We start from the raw sequence: 16,133 nt of genomic DNA on the forward strand, positions 1-16,133 counted from the left end.
CTACATCTTTATTATTTGCTTATTATTTTTTTATCGATTGACCTAGTTTGTTTTGCTTAAAGTTATTTTCCAGAAAGAAACTTTCTGTTAGCACTGAAGTGGAAAGCCAGTGTGGCTTGCTTAAACAGAAGGTAAGCATAAAAAATCAGTGCACCACTATTAAAAATTTAAAGATGTGAGGTTAATTGCAGTTATGCATCGGGGAGCTTTGAACACACCCTGGCTTTTCTCAGCTCTTTGTCTCTCCTCAGAGACCTTCTTTAATGACAAGTGTCGCTTATTTGCCTTCATTCCAGGAAAGTTGGCTCAAGTGTTACTGTCTACACTCCCCGATGCTCCGCTCCCTCCTTTCATTTCTGCGGGTGCCTATTGGGAATGGGCAGTAAACCACATGAAGCACAGAGGAGGCGTTGCGTTCACCTGCCTGGCAGCCCTGTGTGCTCTGAGGCCTTCCCCTCGCCTAGTCCGTGCGGTCTCACTGGGGCCGTCAGCCACGAGGCTGGAGCCCCGTTGTCCTGGGCTTGGGAGGACACGCGCCCTGTCACTCAGGCAGTAGCGACTGGTTCCGGAGTGGGGATGTAATCCAAGCAGGATCAATGAGAATTTTTCCTGCTCTGATAGATAGATTTTGGGAGAGAGATGTCTCTCCCCGCCGGGTTTGCTAAGTTGACTGAGCGTCAGTGTAGGACGTGTTGGCGGTCATGTTGTCCACAGGAAGGAGGCATGGGTTCAGTCTGAAGCAAAGCAGAGGCAATAAGAGTGGAAATATGGAGAGAGAGATTGAGAATTTAACTAAGGACTGGAGGAGGGCTGACTTTTAGGTTTTGGTTAATGGAGAATCATATAATTTTAGAGTCAAAGGGATATCAGGACCCCCTATCACCCCATTGCCTTTTGGAATGTAATGTATAGCCCATCCTCCTCCCCCCCCCCCATTTTTTGACCACCCTGTGTGACATGAGGGATCTTAGTTCCCCAACTAGGGATAGAACCCATGCCCCCTGCAGTAGAAGCACCATGTCTTAACCCCTGGACCTTTAGGGAAGTCCCACCTGGCCCATCTTAAAGTATCTATTCCTGAAACAAGCTGGAGCAGGACTCATATTTGTTGAGCACCTGCCACATGCTAGAAGACTCCTTCACTGACAGACCTTTCATCATGGGGAAGAGTAGGTGTTAGTCATCTGATTTACAGACGAGGAAGCCTGGGTTCACGCAGGTCAGAGCATCTGTCTATGGCCTTGCGGGATGCACCAGCTCACTTTGTCTCCCAAAGCCCATGCTCCTGTGTCTCCTGCACCATCCTCTGTGTGTGCGTGCTCAGTCACTTCAGTTGTGTTCAACTCTGCAAGCCTATAGACTATAGCCTTTCAGTCTCCTCTGTCCATGGAATTTTCCAGGCAAGAATACCAGAGTGGGTTGCCATGCCCTCCTCCAGGGGATCTTCCCAACCCAGGGATCAAACCCACGGCATCTCCTGCGTCTTCTGCATCGCGGGCAGATCCTTTACTGCTGAGCCACCTAGGAAGCCCTGCACCATCCTGCCTCACATCTAATTATGACTGGTACCTTCACATTCAGCGGAGGGATGGTGTGTCCCATTTTCCTTTCCCGATCTTTTGTCAGCTGTAAGAAAACTATCTGGGACTTAGGAAGGCTTGTTGGCAGGACCAGAAATATAATTTGTGGAGCTCAGTGCAAAATGAAAATGTAGGGCTCTTTGTTCAAAAGTGATTGAGAATTTCAAGGGCCATCAAAGCATTAAACCAAGAGCAGGGCCTTTGTAAGCATGGGACCCTGCAGCTGCACAGGCTGCACACTGACCAAGCTCACCCAGCTCTTTGATCACATTCTGAAAGGGCTGGTTCTCTGGGTGTGGGAGTGTGGGAAGGAGCAATCTCAAAGAAGTAAATTGTGCCTCTGCTTTTCATCAGGAGTATTATGGGTGGCTCAGGAAGCAAGGTGGAGTTGAACCAGAGCAGCAGAAATCTCCTAGTAACAGGCTGATTCATAAACAGTTCTGTAGGTCACTTTAGCTTCATCCGTGCAAGAATTCAGTGGAACTCTTATTATCTATCCCACTTCCCAACTGACAAGTTGAAACAGAGATGGGGGCTCTGTGAATGCTTCTGGTTTTGCCTGAGGGTCCTGGTCGAGGGGCAGGGAGGGTGGGGATGGGTCCAGGTGGGTTTACGCTTGCCTGGCTCTGTGCTGTCAGGCTGCTTCTCCCCCAGGGGGAGACTTCTTTCCTCATTGGCACAAAGATGCTGCCAGGGCTTGCAGAAGTCATGAGGAGACTTGTTCAAGATCCCCTGGCCAGGTAACTGTGGAACTGGACTTTAACCAGGACTGTCTGGAAGTCAGCTATGGAATGCCATTTGGTTTCTGTTTTAGTAAGACGGTTCCATCATACAAATATCATGGAGTTGTAAGAGCGGAGGGATGTGAAAAGGAACCTCAGAACAGGGGCAGTTTGTTTATCCAAGGCCGGAAAAGTAAAAATAAGTGTCCTTTAGGCCAAAATAATATTGAGTCTGGCCAAGGTGGGGGGACCATGGTGGGGGGGAAGGGGGCTGGTGGAGGGTGTGCATTGGGAGAGGGCTGAGCCACACGTCAGGAGTAAAGATGATGTTGAGACTTCATTGTTTCCTTTACAACTAATGTAGCATGTAAGTCTCAATCGACTTACAGCAGGGCAGGATAAAGGAACTGCCCCCTTCTCGGAATGACTCTTAGCCGTCTTGGTTATCTTTTCTTATCAGAAGAGAATTCCATCTTGTTCCTAGTTGTTTAGTCGCTCAGTCATGTCCAACTGTAGCCCACCAGGCTCCTCTGTCCATGGGATTCTCCAGGCAAGAATACTGGAGTGGGTTGCCATTTCCTTCTCCAGGAGATCTTCCCAACCCAGGGATGGAACCCACGACTCCTGCCTTGGCAGGCAGATTCTAACAGCAGGATATTCGATGTCAGAGGGAAGGCATTGTGTGATGTGATTTTAAAAAGAAAAAGAGAAAAAGAAAACAGTCTGTTTGAAAGGAATCTTCCCCTCGGCATGGTCGGGACTGTGTCTACAATGGCTGCATTCATCAGCCATGGCCAGTGTTGATGTAAGGGCTGTCCTTGGCTTGTTCCGATGAGCCGGGTAACAACTTCTCTGGAATGCACACGGAGCAGACATTCGTCCTCTATGGTTCATTGTTAATGGGCTGGGCAGCTGACTCTGGGGTCTCGGGCCGATTTGCTCATCAGAAGATTTTGTTCTGAAACCTGAGGCCACTGAGCAGAACTTCCAATACAAAGCAGGTCTGCAGGAATGTGAACCAGGCACAAAATGGCAATGCAGGAGACCCCAGGATGGGGACAAAAGGTTGAGTTTGTGAGAGCTGGGGCAAACACATGGTTATTCTACCTGCTTTCTACGACAAGGCATCAAAGAGCTGGGGCAACATTCCTTTTTTGTTTTGTTTTTTTAAATAGCATTTGCACTGACACTCAGGAGACACATAAAAAAGACATGATGCTAGATGTTAATAAAAAAGATTACAGAGTCTGGGTTTAAGGCCTCATAGATTCAAGTTTGAATGTGGTCCTGCCCCTCTGCAGCCATGTGAACTTGAGCCAATTAAACTCTAAGCCACTATTTCCTCATCTGTAAAATGGGGGCAGTGTCTGCCTTCTGAGATCAGAGACTTACTTGAGATAACATTTCCAGTGCCAGATAATTAGACAAGCCACAGACATGTTAGTCCTGTCTCTGCCTCTTTGGGCAAACTCTTTTATTTTTTGTCTTGTAGTGATAGTTAGGCTTTCACTTCTGTGTATTTTGACTTTGGCAAATTTGGAAGGTATACACGTATTTTCTAAACTTGAAATTATGAGATTCTATTATCTATTTATTCATCCATCTATCATCTATCTATTATCTAGATATCTATACATCCATCAATCTATTATCTATCTTGCAATGCTCCAGAAGACATCATGTTTATAATAGGTAGCCACTGAGGATGTGTTAATGGGCTTCCCTGGTTGCTCAGTGGTAAAAAGTCCCCCTGCAATACAGGAGACCCAGGTTGACCCCTGGGTTGGGAAGATCCCCTGGAGGAGGGCATGACAACTCACTTCAGTATTCTTGCCTGGAGAACCCCACGGACAGAGGAGCCTGGTGGGCTGCAGTCCATGGGGTCGCAAAGAGTTGGACACAACTGAACTGACTTAGCACACATATACAGGGATATAATAGTCAACTTTAAGAACACAGCTTTAGTCAGATGGGATTTGAATCCCATGGGGACTGCTTATTTCCTCTGTGAACTTGGGCAAGTTTGGGAAACTTTCTGTGCTGTGGCTTCCTCATGGCAAAATGCAGATAATGTCGCCTACCTCGTAGGTCTCCTGTGAGAGTTCAAATAAAGTCATTCACGCAAAGCATCTGAAAGGAAGCCTAGCAGAGGGCGTGTGTTCAATAAATGTAAAAAATATTTGTTGAAGGCAGATCAGCCGTGACCTTTCTAGAATATTCTAAACCTTTCCTGCTTGAGGGATTTTCACCTTGTAAATGGCTCTCTAAGGATCAGTTTTTCACTCATCACCTGCAGTGTGGCTCCAGGTTCTAAGCATGCACTTCACTGGGGGCAGTAAAGTGGTTAAAAATTCAGGCTGTGTGGAGTCCAGGTGATCTGGGCTGACACCACAACAACATTCTGGCCTGCATGACAGTTCGCACCCACTAGTGTGAGGGTCCCATTGAGATACAAGGCTGGCGCAGAGCCAACCATTGCACTGCTCAGTCCAGGCTCAGAATGAAGCAAATACTTCTAACACTACAGAGAGCATCGCCTTGTACGTGATTCCTCTGGGAGATTTTTGTTTTTTCCTTTCTTGTCTACATGTCACTTTTCTGTGTTTTCATGTCCTTGCATCTCAAACAGGGACACCAAGGATCCATTTTTCTGGAGGAAGGATGCAAAGAAAGTAAATCGATTCTAGGAGCCTAGGAAGCAGTGCCACCTGGACAAGATTGTTGAAAACATCACTCCGAATTGACTCAGGTTTAACACAGTGATTGCCCAGGAAGAAAGATAGCTCTCTATTGAGTTTTGACATCTTTATTGAGTTTTGATATTTCTATCGCGTTTCAATACCCCCAGCCAGAAGGATGTAGGGGAGGAACAGACACCCAAAGGCTTCTGACCCTGTGCAGTTCAAGCAAGGCTTAACTCTTACGATCAAAAGGGAATATTTTACAAAATCTTCCTCCAGCTCCCAGCAAACTCTGGTGATGGAGCATGTTAAAACAAGGGATATGGTTTGCAAATTGGTTGCTCTATGCGTTATGTCATAACTAAGATTTTCCAGATAGGTTACCCAGCCCGAGTACACTCATATTTAAATACAGTCGCACTCATCAGTAGGTGTAACCTGCTTAGGTGACCTGATCTTCTATTTGGTTAACATCCAGACTGGAAAATAAGAATACACTGTCTCATGAGAGACATGTGAATTCATTCAAAAGCAATGCACTGTAGGCAAATTAGACTATCCTCTAGCAGTTCCTCCCCTTTCACCTGCTTTCTCGCCTCCCTTCTCTTTTTCCTTTTCTTTCTTCCCTTTTCTCCTTCCTCCTCCTACTTTGCTTCCCTCCTCTTTCTTCAACAAACAAGCGCTGAAGATCTATTAGGTGGCAAGCAGTACCCCAGGTGAGGGAGACTCAATGGGTCTATTAACTGTAGTCCCCGTCCTCAGGGAAATAAACCCAGAAGTAGATCAATGACCATTGCCTTATGATATGGTAAGCACTTTGCCTGCAAACAGCTGAGAGGAGAAAGAGGAATTTATATGGAGAAGCTGACATTTGTGCTGGCTCTTCAAAGATGAATAGGAGTTAGGCAAGCGCAAAAAGGGGGGAAAGGGAAGGGTGGAAATGGAAAAAAAGGACAGTCCAGCAAGAAACGATAGCATGGTGCTTCCTGGCTCTGTGTGCATGCGTGCTTACTGTGACCTGTGACCGCGCTGCTGCAGAACAAGCGTGATCTGAATGTGACATAAAGACAAAATGTGAACTTGGGAGTCAGTCCCACTGTGCTCAGTCACGCTTTGCCTCTTGCTGGTTGTAGGCCTGCAAGCAAGCCGACCCATCTGTCCGAGGCTTCGTTGTCTCATCTTCACAGCGGAGCCGCACCAGCTCACCGTAGCATGCACTTTAGCTGTGGTCGTGTTCAGGATGCAGTCGCACCATGCCAGGTTACAGTCAGCACACGGATGGTGGCACGTAGGAGGTGGGGTGCCAAGTGACAGAAGGATGTAAGGGTCATTTGTAAACTCTGAAATATTATCAAAATGTAATGGGAGTGGCACTTGGTTTGTTTGCTCTTTCCAGCGCTGGTCTCCAGAAGTCTTCACTGTCTGCGGTCTGCTGGATAAATATTTAAAAGTGGTTGCTTGGTATCCAGACTCTGAGACAGGAAGTCTCCGAGGTACAGCTGGGGAGCAGAGGGCAGAGGGCTCACTGTACACTGATCTGAAGAGGCCTGCTGTGTAAGCTGATGTGGAATCAGGAGGGGATGGGGAAGACTAGTAACAAGGGGTGGGATTAGAGCTAAGCAATGGCCTGAGCTTATTAAACAGGAGCAAAATGAAGGCTGGGCTGGGGAGACCCTCAGACACGCCTGCACTCTCCTCAGCATCAGCAAGACCATTGCCATGATGGTTTTATGGTACCTTGAGTGAATGTTGGCCATTTGGGCTAAACTTGCCTTGTATAGAGTTGGGGCAACTGAGGTTCACTTTGGGTCAGAAACTTCTTTCTGATCACATAGGTAACTGCCCCACCCCCACCCCGCTTCAAGATATCTGCCTTTGACGCTGGTGTGATGCTGGTTCTCTCCTTATCCTTTCAAAGTCTTTGTTTTCCCATCTGCAAGATGGTAATAATAGTATCTGTCTCTTGTGGGTTGTTATAAGGATATGGGTCAAAAGTGCTTAGCAGGATACTCGGCATGTGGTAAGGGCTCAGGGTTATTTTTAGCACTTCCTTCTATCTTGACCTGATTCCTGCTGTGTTGAACAAGCCCCTGACATGGTGCCTTGTATGCCAGCTTTAAAATAGCTCATTACATAATTTTGTCCAGAAACCATTTTGTACTTGTAGCTAAGTAGTAGCAGGAGCTGAGAGTTTAAGGGAGAAATACTTCAAATTGAGAATGACAGCTGAATATAACACACTTACTACTTGCCCGGCACAGGTCCAAACAGTTTACACATACTCACTCAGTCTTCACAACAACCCTATGAAGTAAGCATTGTTACCTCCTGTTTTGCAGATGAGGAAACCGGAGCACAGAGAGGTTAATTAATTGCCTGAGGTCACACAGTTGGTAAGCGATGGAATTCAAACCTACACAGTTTGGATCCAGAAACTCTACTGTTGACTTCTCATCAACCAATTTTTTGTCCCTGTCAAAATTGTTTATTTTAAAAAAATTTAATGGTAGAAAAGCTCATTTCAATTCTCAAAATGCTAGTTTTTTAAAATGGAAACGTCAGTGGAAACCTGTGACTGGTCTGCTGACCAGGGAAGCTGAGGACCATGTGCATGGCCGTGGGGTCAATGAATGTTCCTGATGATGAGTCAATAGGAAGTGAAATGGAAAATAAAGGCCAGTTATCACTATTTGCAAGGCAAAAGGGAAAACCTCTCCCAGGGCAAAGTGTGTGTGCAGGGCAGATGTTATTGTCAAACTCTGCTCCCAATATTCCTTCTGAGTCAAATGAAATTGTAACTTTCAGCTTCTTTTCTGTAAAGCGAGACCAAAACCTACCGTACCCAGCAGAATCTCAGGAAGATAAAATAAGACAAATGGTGTTCACAATGACAATGTGAATATCATTCACCATAGCCAGGATTTAAAAACAACCTTATGGGGCTTCCCTGGTGGCTCAGATGGTAAAAAATCTCCCTGCAATGTAGGAGACTCAGGTTCAATCCCTGGGTTGGGAAGATCCCATGAAGAAGGAAATGGCAACCAACTCCAGTATTCTTGCCTGGAGAATTCCATGGACAGAGGAACCTGGCAGGCTAAAATCCATAGAACTGCAAAGAGTCGGACATTACTGAACGATTAACACTTTCACTTTTCATGTGTCTGTCAATGGATGAATAGATAAAGATGTGGCAGATAGCTAGCTAGCTAGATAAATAAACAAACTTGAGATATTATGTCACATATATATATATATATATATAATGGAATATTATGCAGCCATGAGGAAGAAGGAAATCCTGTTATTTGCAACAACCTGGATGGATCTTGAGGGCATTATACTAAGTGAAATAAGTCAGAGAAAGACAAAAACTATACGATATCACTTATATGTGGAATCTAAAAAAGCTGATAGGAACATACACTAGAACGGTGGTTACTAGGGGCCAGGGGAAAAGGAAAGAGGTTAGCTAAAGCATACAAACTCGTAGTTGTAAGATGAATAAGTTCTGGGGATCTAATGTGCACCATAATGGTTATAGTTAAATAATACTGTATTATACACTTGAAAGCTGCCAAGAAAGTATCTTAAATGTCCTCACCACGAAAAAGAAATGGTAACTACACGCCATGCTGCAAGTGTTAGCTAATGCTATGCTGGTAATCATTTTGCAATATGTAAGTGTATCAAGTCAACACGTATATTAAACTTACATATTGTTATACATCAATTTATTTCAATAAAGCTGGCGGGACTTCCCTGGGGGTCCTGTGATTAAGACTCTGTGCTTCCACTGCAGGGGGCACAAGTTCAGTTCCTAATTGGGGAACTAAGATCCCACATGCCACCATGGCATAGACATAAATAAATAAATAGCAAAGATTGTGTTTCTTAAAAAAATAAAACTGGGGGGAAAAAGAGAACATGTGAGAACTGGAGAGAGCGCTTTCATTACAGTAATCAGAGTTGGCCAGGGAGGGACTGACTTTTCTGACCTGCTCCAACAGGCTCTCGGGACTCTTCCTCCTCTCCCCATCTCATCCCAAGTCTTCCAGTTGCCCCTTTTCCTGCTCCTAAGACATCTTGCCATAGGGATCATCGTCCGAGGACCGTAGTGTGCCAGGGAACTGAATTTTAGCAGAGGCACTGTGAAGACCGAGAAGGCATGAGGCCAGCGCAGGACCAGTTTCTGATGTTTGCCCCTTGGGGTGACTGCTTACCAGCCTGATGAACTGTCAAACATTCTCATGGGTAAAAGGTCACTTCTCCCCGCCTGACAGAATCTATGCAAAAACGACTGCGGGTTTGTCTTGCTAGCCAGGGGCCTGTCCGTGTGAGGCACGGGAAGCAGAGGGCGGGCGCTGTGATGGATGGATTCCTCTATCGTGCCTGAGTCTGCAGAGGGCCAGAGGAGCTTAGAAACTGACAGCGTGGGGCCTCGTGTCCCTTTGTGTTTTAAACACCTGGTTGCCCACTGTTGGTTCTATGGGCAACGGAGGAGAGTGGATCTACTTAAGAAAATTTACGGAAGCCTCATCTTCTTTCTGAAACTGTCCTGACTCTCCTGGAAAGAAATGAGGATTTTCTGCCAGTGGTGGGCTGGCACTGAGGCGAACAACCATTTGACTGCCCAAGATGGAGGGTTTCCTGGGAAATCCTGGGTTTTCAGTGCTAACTCTGGGACAGTCCAGGTGAACCAGGATAGGTGGTCACCCTAGCTGAAACTGACTGTGCAATTTGCAATAGCCAGCATGTGCACACACAAATGACCGAGTCCTATTAAATCTGAATCATTAAGATACACGTGGCTTCCCAGGTGGCTCAGTGGTAAAAAATCTACCCACCAATGCATAGGAGATGTGAGTTTGATCTCTGGGTCGGGAAGATCCCCTAGAGAAGGAAATGGCAATCCATTCCAGTATTGTTGCTTGGATAATCCCATGGACAGATGAGCCTTGCAGGTTGCAGTTCATGGGGTTGCAAAGAGTCAGACAGTACTAAGTGACTGAGCATGCATGCAGATTTACTAAGAATAGGTATTTTAAAAATTCTCCAGATAATTCTAATGTGCAACCACGGATGAAAACCACTGGTCTCATGAAAATCAAGAAATTTCCAACTGACATTTCAGTGAATGAGAAAGCTTTAAAAATATACACTGAGTGTTTGTATAAGTAAGAAATCCTAGACTTTATCCAGGGTGCAAAAGATAAAGGGGAGAGTTTTATCAGAGATTCTTAGGTTAGAAAGTCAACCAAGGGTTTTTCAAAGTGGATAACATGGAACACTGAAGATATTAAAACCCACTGGATTTCCAACTGGGAGAGGAGTTCCTTTTAAAATTCTCTCTAGATTCTTGTGAGTAGTCAGTCTTTGTCTGGTAATAGTATGTTTTTCATGGTTTCCCAGTCCAGGAGCTGGCAAACTATAGCCTGGGCCCAAATCCAATCCATTACCTGTTTTTCTAAATAAAGTTTTACTGGGACATAACCAACCCACTCATATCCATTTGGTCAATGATTGCTCCCACACTACAATAGCAGAATTGAGTAGCTGCAACAAAGGTTGTAAGGTTTCCCTGATGGTTCAGCGGTAAAGAATCGGCCTGTAATGCAGGAGACACAGGTTTGATCCCTGGGTGGGGAAGATCCCCTGGGGAAGGAAACAGCAACTCACTCCAGTATTCTTGCCTGGAAAATCCCATGGACAGAGGAGCCTGGTGGTCTATAGCCCATGGGGTTGCCAGAGCCGGGACTTTAGACTTAGCGACTAAACCATTACCCACAACAAAGATTATGTGGCCCAGAAAGCCTCAGATAGTTACTTTGCAAACAGCTTCTCTGTTCTTTGCAAACAAGTGTTTTGTTTAATCAGAAAACAAATCACAGAATCTGAGCCTTTGACTGGCAATAGTGTTTAGTTTGAGTTTAATACACTCTTCTCACTTTTTATATTTATGTCAACTGGCACTAGTTTCCCATTTATGGTACTAATACAAGGTTTCTTTTTAAGATAAATTTGTGTCAAAAAGATGAGTGGATTTAAAGAAAATAGTTAGAACTATTAATAAAATATGTGGCATAAGTATTTGGAAACATTCCAAAAGGTCACACTTAAGTGTGAAGTCTGGGAAACATTGTTCGGTGTATCCAATCACCTCGTTTTACAGATACACTGAAGCTTGGTGGTGAAGTCATCTGCCCAGAGTCACTTACTCCATTACGGAAAGAAACTGGATTCCTCTCTCTAAGGACAATGTTCTTTTACCCCTAACTGGCCACTCATTTGTACTTTGAAACCAGTTAGCATGAATGCAAAGTATTGTACTATTTAAAGTCGATGAATTTAGAGCTAGATACTGTCCTGGTGACATTTCCACAGATACATATAGTAGACACTGAGGCAATTTGAAACACAACAGAGGAGTCATTCACCTCTTTAAACATGAATCTTGGGGGATTAGTGGCATATTGTTTCATTAAGTTGATTGTTTCTTGGCCACGGTTCCCTTGAAACAATAAGTTTGATTAAAAGTCTTGTTTTTTTGGTTTTAAATCAAAATCCACTTAAATGCTTGTCAGAACAAAAAGTTAAACTATTAAATAGAAAAAAAACATATATATTAGTGTACTCTGTTGGGTATATTTAAGCACAGTTTCAATCTTACAAGAATATTTGATAATTTTTGCCATGCAACTATTCCTCCATTTTAATTAGGACTTGCTGTGGTCACATTGACTAATAGCAAAGCTGATTCCTCTGTTCATAGATCTTCTTTCCACTTGAATCGGCTTTTGAAGTCTATTAGCCAAGGATGCAGACCAGATAGCTAGGAAAGCGTGTTAGGAAAGCTTTGAAGGGTGCTGAGAACCAGGGAGCTCTTTGTTTCTATTGACTCGTCCTTTCAGAGATGGAGTTTTAAAGTGACAGGTGTGACTATTAAAGGCTTGGCCATCACTCTGTTAGTGTTAGTCTCAGTCGTGTTTGACTCTTTGCGACCCCATGGACTGTAGCCCGCCAGGCTTCTCTGTCCGTGGAATTCTCCAGGCAAGAATACTGGAGTGCGTAGCCATTCCCCTCTCTGGGGGATATTCCCGACCCAGGGATTGAACCCAGGTCTCCTGCATTGCAGGCAGATTCTTTACATCTTTACCATCTGAGCCACTAGGGAAGCCATCACTCTGGATGAGTACAAATATTTGCAAGACCAGGCAAATAAGGCTGAAAATAGAAAAAGCATCCCTTTGGATCAGATCTCAAAATGATAGACTTACATACACTGTGTGTTCTGAAAAGTAAGTGAAACTTTTTAGATTTAAAAAATGATCTTTCTATTAAATTTGAGGTTTCTATAAATTTAAATTTTATACTGGCATTTTAAGAACACCTCTTAATGAAGATTGGCATTGTTAGGTCATTTTTCAGAAAGACACAATTTCTTAGGCTATGCTCTTTGGGTTATACATCTCCGTGTGGTATTTACTGTCAAAAGTGACTATGAGGTTGAGACTTGACCTTAAGGAGATGTGAACTTAAGACTCATCAAGGTGGTGGGTGCCATTGTTTCCAAGGGTACTAGCAATACACTCAGAAACACAAACAGTGTGAGAAGCCTACCATGCCCTATCTCTGGTCTTGAAAGTCTTGCTTTTCAGGAGTTTTAAATCCAAATCCACTTCAATGCTTGTCAGGGTAAAAGTTAAACTATTATTAATAAGTAGAAAAAAATACATTGAAGTGTACTCTGTTAGGTATATTTAAGCACAGTTTCCATTTTATAAGAATATTGGTAATTTCACCATGTAGCTATGCCTCCATTTTAACTAGGACTGGCCAAGGTCACACTGACCAATAGCAAAGCTGATTCCTCCGTTCGCGGGGAGATTGACTGGGGCAAGTCTTTGAGGGGGCTCCACCCAGAGGAGAGGTGAGCAAACTGATTGCTGAATATTTCAGACAGTGTCTTTCCAGATGAGCAGTGTTCATCTAGGCAGGAAAACCAGTAGCTCGGCAGTCTTGTTCCTGGGTATTTCTGCAGGGAAGCTCTTCTCATTCTGGCTATCAGAACTTAATTAATGAGCTAATGACCTTCGGGGTTGGGGGAACCACTGCCTCTCAATTGCTGATGTCATCAACAGGAAGACAAGGGTCAAGGTTCAAGATGAATTGGCTTTTACCCTGTGATAAGAGGGGCAATCAGTGGGAGAGAGAGCCTGGGCCAGAGGGGCAGGAAGGCATGATCGCTGGTGGAAGCTCAGCCAGATAAGGACATTGTAGGGACTTCTTCTGCCCAGTAGCCTTGCTTTCCCATTTAAGGTCTGTGTCTCGTGAAGTGGTTCTCAACCGACAAGGAGTGATTTTGCCCCTCTAGGGACATTGGGCAATGTTTAGAGAGTTTTTAGTTGTCACAAATAGGGGAGTGTTGCTGGAATCTAGTCACACATGCCAAGGGACTCCACTAAACATCCCACAGGGCACACAACAACCCCCTGCAGCAAAGAATGACCTGGTTCCAAGTGTCGGTAGTGCTAAGATCTGATCTGTGAAGGGTCTACAGCCCTGATCGCATGGCTGTGACAGCTCTGTCCACATGTTACCTGAAGGTGTTGGGAAGGCTGAGCTTCTGGTGGTAAATGACACCTAGGTAACAAGGTCCCCAGTCACAAAGAGGGCATTGCTGTGGTTACTTAAAAGAGGGGATTAGAAGTGGACCATGGTGTCTTTCTCTCTTTGATTTTCTTTCAAAGGAACCCAGATGACACATCTGAAAGATGAGTACTGGGATAAGGTAACTAGGAGGAAGAGTTCAAATTAAAGTTGGTCCCAAGGGAGAAGCCTGTTATCCCCACTGCTTCTTTGAATCCCAGCCTCAGCTGACAGCCCCAGTTGGCAGCTCCTTTGGGAGGCCCTCAGTACTGTGTTGGGCTGGACAGCCCCAAGTCTCTACTAGAGGCAGAACCCAATGGGTGTCTCAAAACCAGGTTTTGTGTTCTGGAGGAAATGTCTGCTTTGAGGTTGTTCACAGATTGTTTGGGGATTTAGAGGCCTCTGAAGAGTATTAAACCTTCAGATAGCCAATGACTGCTGTATTGCCTTAACAAAAGTGCACTTGGAGAATATGATGGTGATGGGGAGATGAGGGCTATTTCTCAACTGTGAAAGGAGCCATGCCTTCAAGAGCAATGAAAAATGGAGCACTTTTCTCATTAGAAAAGAATTGTCCATGTCTTTCTTCTATTGCCAAAGGCTGTTTTTTTTTTTTTTTTCCTTCCAATTCAATGAGCATATCAACTTGGGATTCATTGCTTACAGGAAAAAAGGAAGTAAGTGTACTCTGAGATCCTCCAGAGTCAATGATAAGTGGGCAAATGGAGTTGAAAATTGAAAATATTAGGGGCTGAGCTGAGCCACTGCAGCATTGAATAGTGCTGGGTATTATTCTTTGCTGCAGGGAGTTGTGATACATTTTGTGAACAAGTTCAGATTTGCTGCAAAGGAAACAAGGTAAAAGAGTGAAATTTGCTTTAAGCAGATTTTTGTCTCCTGTAGAATCAAAACAACGAATGCTATTCTTTCCCCTGGTAGAAGAGTTGAAATATGCATTGGATCCAAACTTCTTAATTATTTCTCTAAAATTCTTTTAATCACTTTTGTCTTCCTTTTCATTCCCATCACAATCCAAACCCACATCACCAGAGGAGTGATTATTCTATTGCCTTCCCATCTGATCTTCAAATCTTCATTCTCTTTCTATTGTAATAGTAGTCATATTTGTAGTTGTAGTAATGTTAATAAAACCTATAGTTGGGGGTGGGAGGGAGACTCTGGAGGGAGGGATATATGTATATAAATAAGTGATTCCCTTTGTTGTACAGCAGAAACGACATTGTAAAGCAAGTATATGCCAATAAAAAATAAAATAATAAAACTATGACTCTACATTTAAAAACAAAAAAACAGCAGTTTTAAGAAAGCAATACGGATAAAGCAATGCCACCCGTCCCTAAGAACAGGTAAGGCCAACCTTGGCTAAGGTGATAGTCCGGGAAGTAGGTACATACCCAAGTCAATCAGAATTGTCCTTGGCATTGTATGTATGGATGCTTAGAGAAAACTCTTTTCCTTAGGGTAGTTAATCTGGAGCTATGTGAGGCTGTGGAAATCTCTGTGGTGTCTGAACTGTCTGTGGTCAGGTTTCCCTCTCATCAACTCCTTTTGCCTTCCCCACTATTCAAAAGGAAAGGTTCATTTTCGATAGGAGAGAATGAGGCCAAGACATAGAAAGAAGGAGAGAGTGTGAGACAGAGAGGAGAGGGAAAGACACTTACTGACAAGATGATTTCTGCAGCACTCGGGATGAATTGTGATCCATCACTGTACTCTTCATCTTTGTCAGTCATTGGTCTTGGAGTGGGCTTTTGACCAATTCTGGCCAATGGGATACAAAGGGATGTTTGCCTGGGATTTCCCAGAAGATTATCCTCACTGATAGGGGACTGTTTACAGGAAGAGAAACCCACTTTTTCTCTACCCCTTTCCTTCTTGCTTGTGACTCTATCCTGTGAGATTGCAAACCTGAACACACACATGGCCATTCTTTTGCATCCATGAGTGGAGATGTTGCCAGTACCTCGAGGGTGGCAGAATGGAAAGGCAGAGGTACCCTGAGTCCCTAGTGATGGAACTGCACTGCTGAACCAGCCCTGCAGTTCCCTGCATTCAGACTTCCTGTTAGAGTTAATAATTTAAGGTCATTGTTATTTAAGCCACTGTCAGTCCAGTAGTTTGTGAACAAATACATACTCAGTTAAAAACAAAACACCCCCCACCCCCCCAGAATTTATAGTTACAAACCACCTCAACCCCAGACTTCTCTTTTGAGTTTCAGATCCAGCTGTGCTAGGTATAATACCCAGATATTTCAAACCCAACAGATCCCCAAACCAAATTCATCCTTCCGCCTTGCAGACTTTCCCTCACTCCCAGGGTGTGCCACGGTCAGCCACCCGCATTCACAGCCAGGTACCTGGGGAGCCCCGTGGAGTCTTTCTTGTCCCCTACCTCCCATATCCTGTCAGTCAGCAAGTTATGTCCATTTGACCCTCCCATCTGTCCTTTTCTCTCCAATCCCATTGTCACTGTTTCAGTTC

General features: G+C 44.3%; 1 protein-coding gene across 1 annotated transcript in view; it reads right to left on the bottom strand.

The window, feature by feature from the left end:
• Positions 1–16,133, bottom strand: part of ANXA13 (annexin A13) — a 55,352-nt gene that overhangs the window by 32,634 nt on the left and 6,585 nt on the right. The gene's annotated exons all lie outside the window — the stretch shown is intronic.

The sequence above is a fragment of the Muntiacus reevesi genome, chromosome 12 (assembly GCF_963930625.1).
Source record: "Muntiacus reevesi chromosome 12, mMunRee1.1, whole genome shotgun sequence".
NCBI lineage: Eukaryota > Metazoa > Chordata > Mammalia > Artiodactyla > Cervidae > Muntiacus > Muntiacus reevesi.